General features: G+C 38.3%; 1 long non-coding RNA gene across 1 annotated transcript in view; it reads left to right on the top strand.

Moving 5' to 3' along the window:
* LOC125804626 (uncharacterized) overlaps positions 1–17,897 on the top strand; it is a 78,381-nt gene that overhangs the window by 23,933 nt on the left and 36,551 nt on the right. Inside the window, exon 3 of the long non-coding RNA XR_007440766.1 lies at positions 4,868–4,966. This is a non-coding gene — a long non-coding RNA (uncharacterized LOC125804626). The remainder of the gene's footprint in view (positions 1–4,867; positions 4,967–17,897) is intronic.

Here is a 17,897-nt window from a genome sequence, read left to right as displayed (position 1 = left end):
AAATCTATATTATGTAATTCTAGAGCTACAAAGTGTTCCTATATGGTAATAAAACTAAAAATGACAATGAGTGTAGAAACAATGAGTTTGTGTTACTGGGATGGCTGATGTATTGGTGTAATTCCAATAAGATGAATCCATTGTCCATCACGCTTGTATGAGTATTAGGGTATTCTGATTTCAAGTCCTGGAATAGCAGCATCTCCCCATGATGTCTTTGGGTTTGGTTCAAGACGGTAAGATTTATTCCATAATTGTTGGAATGAGGCCAGTTTGAAAAGGAAACCTTGTTTTGTCACGATGACTAATGTTTATGCAACAGAATCTCCTCCAGTTAACCCTTTTGATGGCACCAATATGTCTCTGCAAAGTTGCAGTCTGGGATAACCTTGTTTGCGCAAAGTGAATAAATTACCCTTTCTAAACATGTCCTGAAATTACGCTGATTCATACTGCTGTCTCTTTCAGAGCTGAAAATACTGCTGTCTAGCCTGAAGAATGACTAGATAGTTAGGACCTCCAGGGGAATTCTGCTGTTTGCTTAGAGTTTCTGTGCAAATGCAGTCATTCAGATTGATTTGGTGTTTGCTGCTTTGTAGAGAAACATGTGATTAAAACAATGATGGAAGTAAAATGCAAATACAAACATTTGAATGGCTTTACAGTGACTGTTTATGGTGACCATGTTTGCTATGTCGCTGTGCAGTTACTTCCTGTCACATAAGGCCAGGCAAGGACTTTTCCAAAAACTTAAGAAATGAAGGCCAAATAAGCTCATTTTATTTAAAACAGAAGAGATTGAGAGGAGAACTACTTCCAGGGAGGCTCCCAGCTACTCTAGCTACTTCAGACCATACTAAGTGTTTACATGACTAGCAATATTTTTAGTCTACTAGTTATTAAAATTATTTAAATAGCCATAGTTTCCATATTTAGAACAAAAAAAGCTAGAAGAAACTACGGAGGTTGCTATATTTAGTTTATTGTAGTTATTTTTCCTTTAGTGCCGTTTAATGCTGGTTGACACCAGCAACAAATGTGTTAAAAACATATTACAAATAAGAGCTAAACACTTTACATTCTTAACTTCCACCTTCAGTGCTTCTTATGCTATGATTTTAAAGGGCTGAAAAGCGAATTCATGATTTTTGTTCATCTTCATCTTCATTTGTCCATGAACAGATGTTTTAAAAACTCAAAATAATACCAACCTGCCTGTTTTTAGCGGATCTTTCCAGCACGGGTGTTTCCAGCACTGGATGCTTTTTTTTTTTTTAAGATTTTGCATTGCAGAAATATATTAATTGTATCTAAGCGTAGTTTTACCTTTTCTTTACCTAATCATCTTGAATAAATTCCACTATACCAAGGTTAAATTAGCACAATCGTTTCTCTTAAATGTTGCGCTTCCCACAAAACCTCTCTGAATGACTTTCTTTAGCTTGTATTAATTGAATTATTCAGCTGTGTTTTAAAAATCAATGAAATTCCCCTTTTAAAGTGTTTTTTATAGCTCTCAAAGTGGTATTATTAATCCATCCAGTGCGCAGCATCTGCGTGGGCTTCATCTGTGCCCCACGGGTCCCGAGTTCGAGCCTTCTCCAGTAAACCCTACAGAGAAAAAGGGGCCTGACAGAATGAGCAATGACGTGGTGGCACTTGATTATTAGGATTAATTGTCTTTTAGCAGTGCACTGGAGCACACAGGCCAGGGCAGAATTGGCCACAGATAATGAGGGCCAGCGAGCAGCCTTGCTTTCTGTGAAATCAACCCTTACTAGAGATGTGTTTAAAAAGCTCTTTTAACGCCATCAGAATTGGCACCAGTGCAGTGTTGGAGGTGGGTGGGGAGGGAATGACTGTGAAAACAGTGGTCTGTACAAGCAGAGTCTTTCTATAAGAAGGCTTTATGCTTAAACTTGCACAGAGGCAAGTTCACTGGCAGTTAAAATGATGCCAAACAAGATTGTTTCTGCAAAAGTCCAATGCTGTGTGGTCCTGTCCAATGTACACACACATACACACACACACACATAGATACATACCTGCCAGAGTCAAAGGCAAGACTCAGCCTGAGCTAATACAACCTTTGCTCTTCATTACGTTCCCCCTGACCTCCTATACATCATCGCTATTGATTATCATAGCAGCCTTAAACCCCTCCACTCCAGCACTCATTGCCCGTGGATGTGAATCCTGACGAAGATTCATGGGTTTTTGAGTGATAAAGTGAAATATTTGTGCTGTCTTTTGTCCGCGGCTGCCCGAGGGTGTATTACACGGGCGTTGCTGCTAGCTCCTCTTGTTGGAAAAGAAACGTGGGTTGTCAAAACAAATGTGAGCAAATATGAGGGATGTTTTTTTTTTTCTGATGATCGACTTGTAGGTTAAGGCCTCTTCATTTTCCACAAGAGCTTTTGGAAAGAGCTTGTATAGGCTTACCAGTATTGGGCTGAACACAAAATCTCTTACCTCATATCTCCAAACGAGGCAGTTTCACAAGGGACATTAAAAACAATGTAACGTTAAGTGTAATTTAGTACAATATAGACTTTATTTTAGATCATTTTGGAAGTATTGGAAGTTTTTTAATAGGTTCATTTATAATGAGCATTTGCTATAGTATAAAGGGACTAACACAGTTTGGATTATATGAATCTAAAAAATATAAAAAGTTCTTCCATTCTCAGGGTCATGGCAGGTCAGGAGCATACCTGAAAGCATGTAAAAGTGTAAGGTTTAAAGCACCCAACTAATGCAGACTACCACATACAACCATTCATTCACACAGATCCAGTTCACCTACCACATCAATACATAGAGGATAGAAAGATGAGAGCATGCTCTGGCTCTCTCTCTCCGTTGCAACCATCTTTATGCCCCTTTCTGGGTGGGACAGGACATAACATTCTAGAATAATCAATACACATTACATTCATCTGCCTTATTCTTCTAAATCATACAAAATATGACCAAATTTGAGGTGATTTTCTATTCTAAGGTTTTATTTAGAGTTTGTTCTGTTCTTTCCTCGCCAAAAGAAAGTAAAACTTGCAACTTGTAAGGAATATAACTGGAACATTACATTCTGTGATCACACAGTCAGACAAACATACCGTATTTTTCGCACTATAAGGCGCACTTAAAATCCTTTGATTTTTATGTATAAATTCTACCACTCAGGTTGTAAGGAGCGGTAAAGTCACTCTGCTGAAGTACAGCGTTATACAGAAGTTTCAGTTCCAGTTCTAAACAGCATTAGCATTAGCCGATAACTGCAGCGCTAGCTCTTTCACTGTTCAGAGGTGAGTATATTGGACTTTAGTCTGCATGACAACAAGCCGTCATGTGCCATTTACTACCACAAGTGTTGCTAATAAAAAAAAAAGGAGAGAAATCTGTGTAGATTAACAACATGGCGACACCCTTGTTCCTTACTATTGTCAATTAAAATGCGGTACATTGAACACAGTTTAATGCATTAATCTTACAAAACAGTGTAATGTGATTTATTGTTTTAAATGGGATTATTTAAATTTTCCTCACACATTTAATAACACTCATACTTGGGGGCAGTTGTATCATCGTGAAAAATGTATTATTATTATTATTATTATTATTATTAATAACAAGAAGGAAGTAAACTCCTGTTTATTTAGCTTCTTATTTATTTTCCGTAATTCTGAAACCACTTTTTTTTCACATGCCGCTCCGTACTTCTCCACATCGTACTGGGTGACAGCACATCCGTTCAGCGCTCAAACCTGTCTGTATTCAAATGAAGCTAACCTAAGTAGTTTTCCGCCCACATCCTCAAAGTCAAACAGACATGGTTTGAGGAAAGTTACAAATAGATGCCTCACTGCAAACAAAGCATCCAAACAGCTGTCACTTGCAGGCATGTTCATTCATCATTATTAGATAATAAGTGGGGAATAGCCCCTGAAAACCTCTATTACCTCCCTGTACTCCGCGCGAGTGTGCTGCTGATAACGAATGAGGTTAGACCCGGTGTAAAATTAAATTGCCTTTTTTTTTTTTTCCTCCTCGTCAATTAATGCCTTTAAGAGGCAGTGCAGCCCTGGCGCTTTTGGGGATGTCCCCTATCACCCCCTCCAGGGATGGCCCCATCAGCTCTACATGCATGCTCCTCATTCTAATCTATTCACATTCACTCAGGCTTCCTCCCCCCCCCCACCCCACACCTCCCTCACCCGGCAAGTAACTTTCACCAAACTTTCACCACAGTGATGAACTGTCTGTCATCTGCTTGTCATTAATTCTGCACTTGATTAAGTGGGCTTATCTGACACGTGTCAGACTGGAGTTTAGGAAGTAGGAACTACTTTTTTTTCCTTTTTCTTTTTCTTTTTTTTTGGGTTTGTTTGTTTAAACAACACCACTGCCACCACCATTACCATCACCCCCCCACCCTCCACCACCTCATCTCCTTTCTGTATGACAGGCCTAGAAAGTACTTGAATAATAATTTGCAGTTTAAGGAATTTTTTGATAAGATGTCAACAGCTGACGCAGTTTATGTTAATTTGATTTGTTGTACTGGCCGTTGTCTGTTTCTAGAATGTCAATTCAATTAAACTCGTCTCTGTTCGCAGCAGCAGCGTGGTCCTCCAACCCCTCCTCAGTTTTAGTGTAATTAAGTCTGTACTTTTCTCTTTCTGGTGATGAGTTTTGTCTCTTTGCAGCTCGTCTTTTGTTGCACATGTTTATTAATCAAGACTTTGGATTCTAAACTAATTGTTACTTTTTGTGATAATGCATATGTGCTCCTTAAAGTAAAGTGTATTAGGTTTTATTATATTTGTTTTGTTTATGTGTCTTGTTTATTTGTTTGTGTTCTGTCCAGGCCTGCTATGCATATCTCTATGGAAGCTGCTGACCATCTGATGCTATGGGCTAGAGGAACTGGACAAGAGCAGCAGTGTTTGATTTAAAGCGACAGTCTGTAAGTTTGGGAAATTTGGGGGTTTAGAGACCTCTCTGGTGAGAATGTGTAATTGCACAAAACATGTGGAAAAGTAACCTTTATTGCAGGTTAACCTAGATACATTGCTGGGTGAAATTATTTGTTTTTGAGGATATTTTTTGTTTATAAAATAACGTCAAAAATAGAAAGCAGTGATATCCAAGAAACCTACCAGACCACTCTATATTTAGAATGAATATAATAGACAAGTCATGCGTGGATAGTGATACCTTTTGCTTAGTAGATTTTGGAATATAAAACTTAGGAATATATTAATTTTCCTTTTTAAATAAAAAAAATATATATATTAGGGACTGCTACTTTAATAAGCTTTAAAAACTACCTGTAATAATAATAATAATAGCTTTAAAGCTCCACTAGGTAGGATTGAGATTTTGTGCTTGTGGGCTCCCCCTACAGTTTCTTTTTCTCGTTTTCTGTCTTTCACAGACATGTTCAGTCTCTTTCCAGCTTCTGACAGAGTTTCTGTATGTTAGTTTGTAAAGAATGAACCAGTAGTCCTTGTAGAACTGTCAGAACTAAAGGTTGGAAAGCAGGTCGCAGTTCTCGCGAGCGTTGGTCGCGGCCGCCTCGGAAAACTTACAGAGTCAGGTTTGAGCTCAGGGGAGCTCCGACACAGACACGAGAGCACCTATTACACCTCAATGCAGCGCTGCAGTGAGTTTCAAGCTGTAATTTTACTTCTTTAAAAAGATCAAAAATCAAGGAAATCCTACCTAGTGCTGCTTTAAGGGTGAGTTTAACACTGTCTCAAGTGAGTGTGTTTTAACACTAACACTATGTAATAAAGGCAGTGAGTATGAACTAATCAGAGTGTGGGGAGAAGGTGTGACTCTCTCAGGCTTTTAAAGGGATGTCAGCCTTTGTATTGAGAACCCTGTCCCACTCTAACCTGCAGTACAGCTGCTCTCGTCCAATAATAGAACAGTTCAAATGCCAAATTGTACTTTTCTCAGACATATTGCCCACACCATGTGGTAACATCATTGTGTTTGTGTCTTGTATGTATGTGTGTGTGTGTGAATGTGCAAGTATGTGTGTGTTTGTGTGTGTGTGTGTGTGTGTGTGTGTTTATGTGAGTATGTCTGGTGGGGGTTTGTGTCAGCGCAGCAGATAGCCACGAACCTAGAAGACTCGGCTTACCATTTCAAAGACGCCTGTTTTTCTAAAGTTTACACACACACACAGACATACTCGAACACACAGACACACACACACACATACACTCTCTCTCTCACAAGCGCACTCCCACACATTGGTACCCCAGCTTGCGGACATGCAGCGTGGGCCGCCGAGCCTGGTGCGAACAGATGGGAGGAACAAACCGGCGTAAAATAAAGTTAAACTAGAACAAAATGACTATGCGAGTGCTGTGGCTGCCCTTTGTTTGCCAGGAAGGTGATCCTCAGCATCTGGGGATGATGGAACGCATGATTAAAATTACCAGAGGGAATGATTAATATCTCCTTAAAGCTCACACTTCCAGCATATCAATCATCCCATTACACTGCAAAAAAGTTAATTGTGTGAGGGGAGGGTTGGGCCCCCTGAACCATGAAAAAGTAGCCCGCCCCTCGACATGTTTACTTACAACACTAAAGATCCAGAAATTTCACTTGTTTATCATAGTCTTGCACTTTATTAAGCATCGTAGAAGCTATGAGCACTATGAGACTGTTTTAAAGAATGATGGCCTGTTCAGATGTATGAAGCACCTGGTTTATTTCTTTCTCACATCAGCTTTTATAAGTGCTTTTGTTAGTAAATAAAGACTAAGAGGTACACGTTTAGTACGACCTGCAATAACTCTTCTGTTTCTTTTTTTATTTAACCCTTGTGTTTCAAAGTTTTAAAAACTATTTTGGAGCATGAAATCTTAAGCGTAACTACAGCAGGGCTTAATTTCTGTAACAGCTCATTTTATATGCTTATACAATAATATTTAAATATGTGTATAGTATACACACATATACTGTTCTGGTCTGGTTGATTTGTTCGTTTTAAATTACTATTGTTAATCATCATAGATAAACCATGATCTGTAAGCAATGAAAATTTCAAGGTTTTTGGAGATTTTTTTTTTCTGATTATCTTTGATTGTTAAACCTGGGAACATTATTGCTGCTCCATAGCTGAACTTAGCAGGTGGGTTCAAACTATTTATGAGGCCAATGAGCCTTTATTTGCTCAATAAACAAAGTCCAAAACTTATGAACAGTACAATATCTTACAGAGGAAGATTTATTTAATATTTGTTTAAGTATGACAGTCTAATCCCGATTTGAAAATTGTTTATTTATTTAAATTATTATTATTTATTTAAATTAATAATAGTCAAATATACACATATGTTGTTATATACCCAATTGTTGCAGATTACACCATGTAAAATAAACTGTAACTAAAAGCTGCCTTGCCATATTTAGATCATACTTAGGAAATTAAATTGATTTTAGCTTTAAAAGCATATTTTCTATGAATACTTCTTTGTTAATTATAAGTTCAAACAAATTTGTAAAATTTAGATAGCTGACCAAACATTGCCTTTTAGACCAAAAATATTACAATAATACAATGATTTGTATACTTGTAGACATTGGTATTTTTTAGACACTGTATATATCTATACATATACATATATACATGTTTATTACAAAATAGATATGAATTGAACTAAAGTACAACTTTTTGGTTAAGATAAGTACAAACCTTCCAGCCTAATATTTAAATAAAGTAACACAATACAGTCACTCTGACATTGGCATTCCCTTAACTTACTTTTAAAATTAAAATATTCGATCATTTATTTACAATCTAGTATAATAAACACAAATATTCTTTATTGTAATAAATTGTGATATCACTGTGATAACCATATTTATGTCAGTGTGTTTCCTCAGGCAGCCCAGTATTGGTAGTTTTAATTCATTAATTGGTTTAGTTAATCTAGACTTACTACTGCGACACTTTTTATTAATATGAAGCTTTAATGAAAAAAGTAAAATCATAACTGAATAAAAAGGTATGCAGTATGATGAATGGAGCAGATAACAGTAAAGTGCTGTATAACAAATGCCATTTAACATTCAAATAGAAAGTTCATAGTCAAAGTGCCTTGACTTTGACCTGTATTCTGTAGATGATTTTGTAGATGATTCATTTAATACGTTTTTTTGATCCCTAAAGACTTTTTGTTAAAAAAATTAAAACGTCTCAAAATTCCCTTATGGTGTGCTGCCTATAGTATATTAGTATATAATTGTACATTATAACAGAATAATGTAACAAAATTATTAATGTGGCAGGTGATTCCAAACATGTAGATAATAGTTTATTATATTAAACTTACTGTTTTTTTTTTAGCTCTTTCACATCATTATACCACTGCTGTGTATAATAGAATTCTTTACAAATTATATTTTAATTATATTCTTTTATTTTAGTGCTATAAACAACCTATGGAAATACTGAATAATATAACTTGGTTTAAATGGATATTATCATATTATTCCCTTATCAGTCAATAAGCGAGAGAGAGTGGCCCATTCTGAGACTTGTGAGATCATTGTAGTTTCTTTTAAACCAATTTTCTTATCTGGCCTAAGGTTTTTCGGCACAGTACTGTACATTAACACCTAACTAACATGGCCTGCCTTTACTGTGCCTGTACCCTTTCAGCACTGTGTGTAATTGTGTGCTGATGCATGTGTGATGGATGGAGATTATTTCTAAACTGAGCCTCAGTAATTATTTCTGTAGATGATTCACTTAAAAAGTTTTTGGTTTATCCCTAAAAACTTGAAATATTAAAATGCTTTCTCAAAATGATTTGATGGTGTGCCAGTTATTGGTAATAGTATTTTAGTATATAATTGTACATTATAACTGAGTAACAAAATTATTGGTGTGGCAAGAGAGGCCAAACTTTTATTCAGTAGTTTATTTAAATAGTTTAACCAGTAACTTTAACTAAGCTTTAATTTTCTTGGCTGGCCTATATATATATTATATTATATTATATATTATTATTATTTTTTTTTTTTTCCTCTTTTTGTTGGAGCTCTTAGCTTACTGATTCGCATACTATGTCACTGCTGTGTCCATTAGAATTCTTTACATATTGTAGCCTAATATACAGTACTTATATTAGGGTAATGAACAACCTATGGAAAGTCTGAGCTCATTGTTTGTTGATCAGCCAGTGGGAAAAGGAGAGACTGGGCAAATATTTGATTTTGCAACAAATTGACAAACTACTAGTGTTGAGAAAGTGTTTTTTAATAATGAATACACTTAAGTACATTTCATCATATATTTTTTAGCCATTTATTTTAAACGTATTGGACATGCCCACCGTTCTAAGACTAGTGAGGCATCTATAGTGGCCTAAGTTTTCTTCACAGTACTGTACATGAACCCCTCGCTAACATGGCCTGCCTTTACTGTGCCTGTACCCGTTCAGCACTGTGTGTAATTGTGTGCTGATGCATGTGTGCTCTGGGTTGTGATGGATGGAGATTATTTCTAAACTGAGCCTCAGTAAGCTGGAAGGGTGCTTGTGTGGAGGTTATGCGCTCCCACGCTGAGCAAGGGAGAGTGGTGGTAGTAGTGTGACGGGTCGGTTTGGTTGGGGTGGTGGTTGGGTGGATGGGGGGGGGTGTTGAGTCTCTCCTCTCTGAGCGGCCCGGCTTGCCCTTGCCTTGGCTCCCTCCCCCTGGCTGCCGGTGTGTCCTCCTCTTTGCCCTCTCTGCTCCGCTGCGCTCGCTCCTGTCTCTCCTCTGCACCCCCCCATCCGCCCCCCGCCCCTCCGCAGCCTCTCCCCGCATGCCTGCGCAGCCTGAGCCAGCTGCTCCCACTTCATCTTCTGCAGCGTCACTAGCTGGGGTATTAATCATGTTTTTCGAGAGGGACACTCTGCTATTTATCTCTCTGACACTTCCTGCATTCAGAGGCCCGTTGCCGGGCACAGCCCATTGAGTAGTAAGATTACACATTACCGCGCTCCATTGCCTCTCCCTGCCCTCTCCATTGACTGGCTGTTCGACGGTGGCATCGCCGTTCGCACCACCAGACATAATTTATGCCTTACATGTATGAAAAAGACTACACCGTTCCCCTTTTCTCTCTCTCTTTCCTCTCTCTCTCTCTTTTCCTCTCTCTCTCTTTCTGTCTGTTTCCCCCTCCCGCCACCCTCCGCCTTAACTTAAGCATAAGCGTAGCATGTGCGGCGGTAATTGGGGCTATTCGTCTGCGCCCCGCGTACTGTACGAGACGCAGAGGCTAACAGATTTACCGCGTGTTTACTCACAGTGATGCCACTGCTCAAAACCTATTGTATCACCCGCATTAGCCCGGATGCCCTCCCCTCCATCCGACTTTAAAGTAATAGTTCACTCTAAAAATGCTAATGCTGCTAACAGTGAATGACTGTATAACTGTATAGCCTCTAATTAGCATTATCCTCATGCGACATGCTAATTGCTAGGTAGTAGATTCCGTTCACGGTGAACCAAACCAAGGAAATGAACCCAAAATGAATAATAATAATACAAAAAAAATCTAATAGTCTAATAGATTAGCCTTGTAATTGTAAACTGCACCAAGGCAAATTTCAGGCTTTTCATCTCATTTTTGACTGGCTTAAACATTTGTTTAAACAAGTGTTAAACATTTACTGTAATTGTATACTGTAAAATATACACTATATGAGGGACTCATAAGCGTTGCCACTATGATCAGGAGATCGCCAGTTCGAATCTTGTTCATGTAGCTCGCCATCGGCTACCGGAGCCCTGAGGGAGCACAATTTGCTTTGCGTTCTCTTTGGGTAGGTAGATTGTGCTCTCTCCCCTCATCACTCTAAAGGGTGATGTCGAGTAGCACAAGGCTGCGTCTGTGAGCTGATGTATCAGAACTGAGTTGCTGCGCTTTCCTGCAAATGTGCGCTGTGATGCTACTCGGCAATGCTGCATCAGCAGCAGTTAGAAAAGAGGAGGTGGCTGACTTGACTTTACCTCCTGGTGATGAAATTAGCCTTGTAAATTGGGGATAAAATGGGATAAAATAATAAATACACTATATGGACAATTGTATTGGGACAACTGCTTACAGTATATATTTTGTGTAGTTTTTTTTCTGAAAGCAATAGTAGTAAAACAAATTTTTATCCTGCTTTTGTTGTAGAAATTAGCTACAATGAGGTCAAGATGTTGGATGATCCCCACCCTACCTCACCCTCAACTTCTCCTAAACTCATCCCCAACTCGTCCTAAAAGCAATAGATCTATTGCTTTATACCCTTTTACTAACACATGCATGTTCTGCAATACCTTACATTACATATAGAAATACAAACTGAACACCCTTTGTTCCTCATAATTTAGCTTACTTTGGTAATTATGTGTAAATATTTTATTAAAAATGTTATCTCCAGAAGACATTCGGCATGTTGTGTATGTGGCTTATGAAGCTGTGTGTTAAGTTTGGACAAAATAAGATAATTAGGCCTTAACAAACCCCCTAAAAACTGTATTCATTAATAGGTGTGTCCACAAACTTTTGCACATATAGTGTATGTCTCAAGATACTAGCTATACATGCTCAGTACTTCATACCTACATATACCATAAAAACATCTGTTCATAAGTTGATTTATTTGTTTTCTCTCCACATTTGAGCAGATATTTGCAAAGTGCAATATCTTTCTTCTCCAGATGAACCACTATCCGCTACTATCCACCACTATTTTCCTGGAGTAATTGCACATAGTGTGTGCTAATGATTTCTCAGGGAGTGGATATGTGAGAACTGAAGCATCTGTTAACTCCAATTACCTGCGCTGACCTCTTGAGGCACCCTGAAACTCTACAAAAAGGAGTCACTTTGTACAACTTCTGTCTTTCTTTGTGAGTTTTGTAGCAAAAAGACTCGTAGCGTTATGTTTTTTCAGCCATACAGCTGGCATGTTGATGGTGCTGCTCAAGCCTTTCAGTGAAAATAAAATGAAAATTAAGAAATTATTCACTATTAATTTAATATTTTCCTTTTTACATGCAGTTCATAATTTGGTTACTATAACATAGAATTTGTCAGTAATCCAACTATTACATTTACTAATGGAAGTCAGAAAAATTATCGTATTTTTGCTTTTTGAGCCAGTCGATTTTGCCAAACTTGCAGAATCATACAATTCATATCAGTAAGATGATGACGAATATTTAAATCCTTCAGGTTCCTTCGAATGTTACTCGGGACTGGGCTGAGTGATGTACTCTCAAGACTAGTATCCAGTTAGTGGTGTTAAAAATCTTTACCTAGCTTCCTCTACATGTTACGTTAGCATGTTAGATTTATACATTCTACTGAAATGAGAGTTCAAGTCAGCAATACAAAAGCCTAGTGTCCCCAAGCCTAGAATGAAGCCAAAATGAAGCTCAATTGCTCTTTCATAAAATGCAATTTCAAAATGAAGGACCCTTCGTATACAGCCAAGAAAAACAGCCGATATTTAAAATAATTTTGTGGACACAAATGATGTTTCACGGCTCTTGGTGACTCACAATTGCCAGCACACCTACGAAGTAAACAGAGAAAAATACAGTAACACAAATATTGTACCATAAAAAGTCTTCATAGCAAAATTAATATATTTTTTTTAACAATTATAACATTTCCAGGATAAAATGAAAAGGCAAGGCACAATGCAATGGGCTCAATTTTCTCCCACAAGTTCTCTAACAATTTTCTGGCTGTAAATAGTAATACGTTTTCATAGGACAGTCCTACTCATGACCTGCCCTACCTCAAATGCAGCCTATAGACTTTTGGAACACAAATTCAGACTGATAACATTATCAGCAATGGATTTCTGCACTGGCTTTAATGGGCCTCTGCAGCTGTGAATGTGTTCAGTATTGCCATATGGAGGACTACAGCTCCTTGTGACCCCAGACAATATTTCAGAAACTCTCAAAATATAGATCACATTATTTGACTAGCTCTTTGATTATATGTTTGGGCTGAAAATGCTAAGAGAGTGATACATGGCCAATCAATCCTTCCATCAAACTTTCTCTACCATCTCTTTCCCTAAATGCGTTGTAAAGAGATGCTAAGATATAAATAGCTAGCCTATAAAGAAGCCAAAGCAGCAGCATTGTAGAACACTGCTGTCCCCCTTGAAAGTCTTCACTGCGACAAGAAATCACTATACAGTCTGTACTCATCAACTGCACTTGCAGATCTTTAAAGTGCTGTGACTGCAGAGCAACATGTGCTAAGTAGAGGGAAGCAGAAATGCAGGAATTGAAGAACAGCGAGTGATTTCCATCATCAGGCTTAACCTTTTGTGGAGAGTGAAAAATCTACATTGCTCTACCATTATCCAGGGGTGCTGCTTGCCACCAGGCCAGGTAGGCAACTGTCTGGCATCCTTGGACAGTTTTCCAACTTCAAACAACCACAGTGGCAATGTGCAAAGTTGATGTGCAATGATGGTAAAAGAAAGATGAAGACCTTCTTAACCTCCTAGGACCTGGCGTCCGCATGTGAGGACATCACATTTTGGGGTTGTCTTGACCACAACACTAAATTTTGCTCTACAAGGGCCTGGTGTCCTCTTATGAGGCAATTATATACAGGGGTTGGACAATGAAACTAAACCTGTCATTTTAGTGTGGAAGGTTTTATGGTTAAATTGGAGCAGCCTGGTGGCCAGTCTTCATTAACTGCACATTGCACCAGTAAGAGCAGGGTGTGAAGGTTCAGTTAGCAGGGTAAGAACACAGTTTTGCTCAAAATATTGCAATGCACACAACATTATGGGTGACATACCAGAGTTCAAAAGAGGACAAATTGTTGGTGCACGTCTTGCTGGTGTATCTTTGACCAAGACAGCAAGTCTTTGTGATGTATCAAGAGCCACAGTATCCAGGGTAATGTCAGCATACCACCAAGAAAAACCAACCACATCCAACAGGATTAACTGTGGATGCGAGAGGAAGCTGTCTGAAAGGGATGTTCGGGTGCTAACCCAGATTGTATCCAAAAAACAAAACCATGGCTGCCCAAATCATGGCAGAATTCAATGTGCACCTCAACTCTCCTGTTTCCACCAGAACTGTCCGTCGGGACAATAAATTATTGTGGTCTAAAACCAGGTGTTTCAGTTTCATTGTCTAACCCATGTAGTCACCTAGTGATGGCAGAAGTTTTTGTTCAGAAATTTAAATGAACACTAAATACACAGTAAATAAACTGTAACTGTTTTTTTTTTTTACTTTGTTTTGTCTTCGTGTTGAAGCAGCACTTCAAATTAGCCATATTGCTGAAAGGGGCACAATTGTTTTTTCTACTTTTGTTTTGCGCTCCAGCAAAAAATGCTGCTGTGTTCAGGCACAAAATAAATGTTTTGCACATCATTACTAACTGCAGCTTCATTGTGCTCTATTGAAATATAAAACTCCCCACATATGGACATAATTTTTGTCAGAAACTACATCATGTAATATGTAGATAATTCTTTGTTTTACATTAATCATTGCCATTTGACCAGTGGTGTCCAAACGCTTACATGCCACGCTATACACATGTTGAATTCACCTCTTGCAGGTGGACAGTGAAGTTGAGAATGGTTTGGGGAAATATGGCCTGAGGGTTAACCCTGTCATTGATCTCTTAAACCACAACTGAAGATCCAAGAGCAATCCCACTCATCCTCACTGAGATTTGACTCTCTGACCCTATAGTGGGACTACTGCTAAGTCAGCTACGCCCCTCCTGTGCCGTCAGTGAATATTTGGGAGATTAGAAAATGCACATTCCTCACCCTAATACCACCTGACATTCTACAGGAACCCAAATCATTTCATGGTAATTTGCCCTTTACTTATCTTGTAAATTTTGGAGGAAAGAGTGAGGGGGTGATAGGTGGTCATTAACAAGAGAAAACAGCCCGAGGCAGCTCAGAGGGGCTTTAGGGGTCCAGACTTTTACTTTCTTCCTTTTCCTTTTCCCCTCTCCTCTCCTAAAGTCTCAGTCTCGGCAGAGATGTCGGGGCCTGACGTTGAGGGAGATGTAAGAGGAGGGGAGAAGAACGTAGGAAAAGAAAATACTGGCCATCCTATCAGCATGTGGGCACACTGTATCATTTTCCAATCATAACTGTTTTCTTTGGCCTGGGGACTCCAATGGGCCTCCAGAGAAGTGATTACAGTCAAAGAGAAAATCCAGCCCATAAACCTTCTCTCCCTTTCTTTTTTTTCTCTCCCTCTTCCCCCCTTTTCCTTTGCTTCTCCCTCCCTCTCTCACTCCCTCATTGTCAGGGGACTTGTTCCATGCACATATGGTTCAAATTCCAAGTGTGAAATAGGCCTAAACACCAATTATTTTATGGTATAAACATGGGAGAAAGATTTTCAGGCTTGTAACTACTTACCGTAGATTAGCCTTGCTTAAGTTTGCTTGTGCATAAAATGGAAAATAAAAACGGGGATTTTTACAGCAGACTTTTATGTCTGAGTTATTTCAGTTTGGGGCTCCCCAGCCCTCCTCTCCGCTCCTGCATTTTTATAGGGCTGTTTGACCGCAGGCCCTTCCCAGGCTCAGTTGTTCTGGCTGTGCCAACTAATCTGAAACAGGAAATAGCAGCATCAGAGCGGGTGGGGGGTGAAATGCTTGCTTACGCAACCTGTGTTGGGTTTTTAAGCATGCGTGAAGAGGATGGCCAAGCATGGGGGGGGGGGGGGATTACTACTGACAAATTACTAGCCCAGCTTAGCTGGTTGAAATTGCAATTAAAGAGGCTCTGTCCTTGCTCACTTTTACTTACTCTTTTTTTTTTACAGTCCTGATTCAGATTAGAATTAATATTCAATATAATATAACATTCTGACTCATTATACCATCTAGTGAAAAAGCAGACTTTGGTGAGGAAGGCCCTTGAAATGTGCATGGAAGGTTTAATAGCCTCCTTTACCAAAAATTGTAGCTGATTAACTGATTTAAAACAATATCAAAATAACAACAACCAGAATAATAACCAATCATATATTTGGGTGAATATGAATGGTGGATGGTTTCTGTCATAGTTGCTTGTATGTTTGAATTGACAATTCTGGCTAGATGCCGCCGGTCACAATCAATATCACCCACTGCGCTGTCCACTCTGTATGGTAATGCCTTATTGGACATATTCCCAGTACACGTGTGACACTTTGGATTGAAGAATGTTAACTTTGGAAATGGAGTGTTTCATCCATCTGGTCCCAACTGTCAGGTCTATCAGATAATCTGTAATTCAGTATCAGATGATCACATTGTATTGCTTTGACCACACTCATCAGTGTTCAGCCTCACTCACAAGATGACACCTCACAAATTATAGAGGCATAGATGTTTCCAGGGTATCCCCTATTGTAATATTTACATATTTTCTCAAGTGTTCTTTATCTAAAATGTAATCTAAGTTAAAAGTACCCATTGATTTCAGTATTCAAGTACTGACACAACAAATTCTCAACCGAATACTGCAGTCTGAACAGAAAAGTTTTATTGGATTGAACACAGGAAAAAAAATCTTTACCACATTTTTTTATCCATAGTTTGTTAGTAAATGTCTCTACTATGCAGAGAACCAAGTTACACTGCTCCATGGATCATTGCTTAGGGGTTTATGCTAGAGATGCACCAATCAGTGTTTTTTGGCTTTTTTTAGTGCATATAGCTGATCAAAGTTACCGATTGAGGGCAGGTTCATATGCCTTTATTACAGATGTTAACCTTCTCAGGCAAACCTGTTAATGCAACATCATGCAGAATCAACTGCATTTAAAACACTGTGGAACTGAGAAAGTCTGTGAATCCAGGTAGCTAAAGAACTGCACTGTGGAGCTTAAAGTGGAAACTTAACCAAAAACTGAGGCATATCACATATAAAAACAAATATTTTTATTGTTTGTATTTTAAAAGTTTTTAAACTTTTGTATTTAAAAGTCGTTGCATTGCTTCCTCCACAAGGCATGTTAGTTTTTCACGCTCTACAAATATATGACATTTAGTCAGAAACAGCAAAAACTAACAAGCAGTGATATTTGCACAGCGCTGCTGTAATTTTTAATTCCTGAATATTATCTATTATCAATTAATTATCTATGATTATCTGTTATTTAACCAACTGAAAATCAACTTTTCTTTATCTCTACTTTATATGCTTCCTCTAGTCAACACCTAACATTAGACATGCTTCTAATAAGTTTTTGTTTATCTGATCAAGAGAGTTCTATTCTATTAACAGAACTTTTTTATACAGGAACTAGAACAGCTGTGTGTGAGTGTGTGTATTTGCAAATCTGTGTTAGCAATGGGTGCCACCTAAAGCAACTGAATGCATTCATTACAAGAGTTATCCACACATTTTGGGATATAACATGTATATTGACTAGCTTTTGTTTGTTTTAGAGCACTGAATTGGTTTAGGAATTGCAGTATTGAAAAGTTTTGGCTTCAAAACTTTGTGCAACTCTAATTTGGGATTGAAATATTTGGTGAGAAATATTTTCTGTTGTATTCTTTTTTGCAGAATACTTTCTTAATGACAGGCAGTGATGTACCAGAGCATGATTTGAATGAAGAATTCGTTCTTCAATTTTACCAGACATCTCAGTGCTGGTAGTGGCAATCAAAAGCACCTGTGATTATGAATGGTTTTAATGTGTAATCCTAAGTTATATTTAATTTGGCTGAATGTGTGTGCTGAAAATGAAGCAGAAGTGCTAAAGCAGAGAGTAATTTTAGAACTTGTACAGGCAGTCTGTCATCTGCCAGTCATAACATGCCTTACACAATCCGTTTGAGGGCCGCTCATACAGTCAAAACATGTCTGTATTTCCTT

This window comes from Astyanax mexicanus, chromosome 9 (assembly GCF_023375975.1).
Source record: "Astyanax mexicanus isolate ESR-SI-001 chromosome 9, AstMex3_surface, whole genome shotgun sequence".
In the NCBI taxonomy this organism is placed as follows: domain Eukaryota; kingdom Metazoa; phylum Chordata; class Actinopteri; order Characiformes; family Acestrorhamphidae; genus Astyanax; species Astyanax mexicanus.
This window is presented reverse-complemented; position numbering and strand designations above follow the sequence as displayed.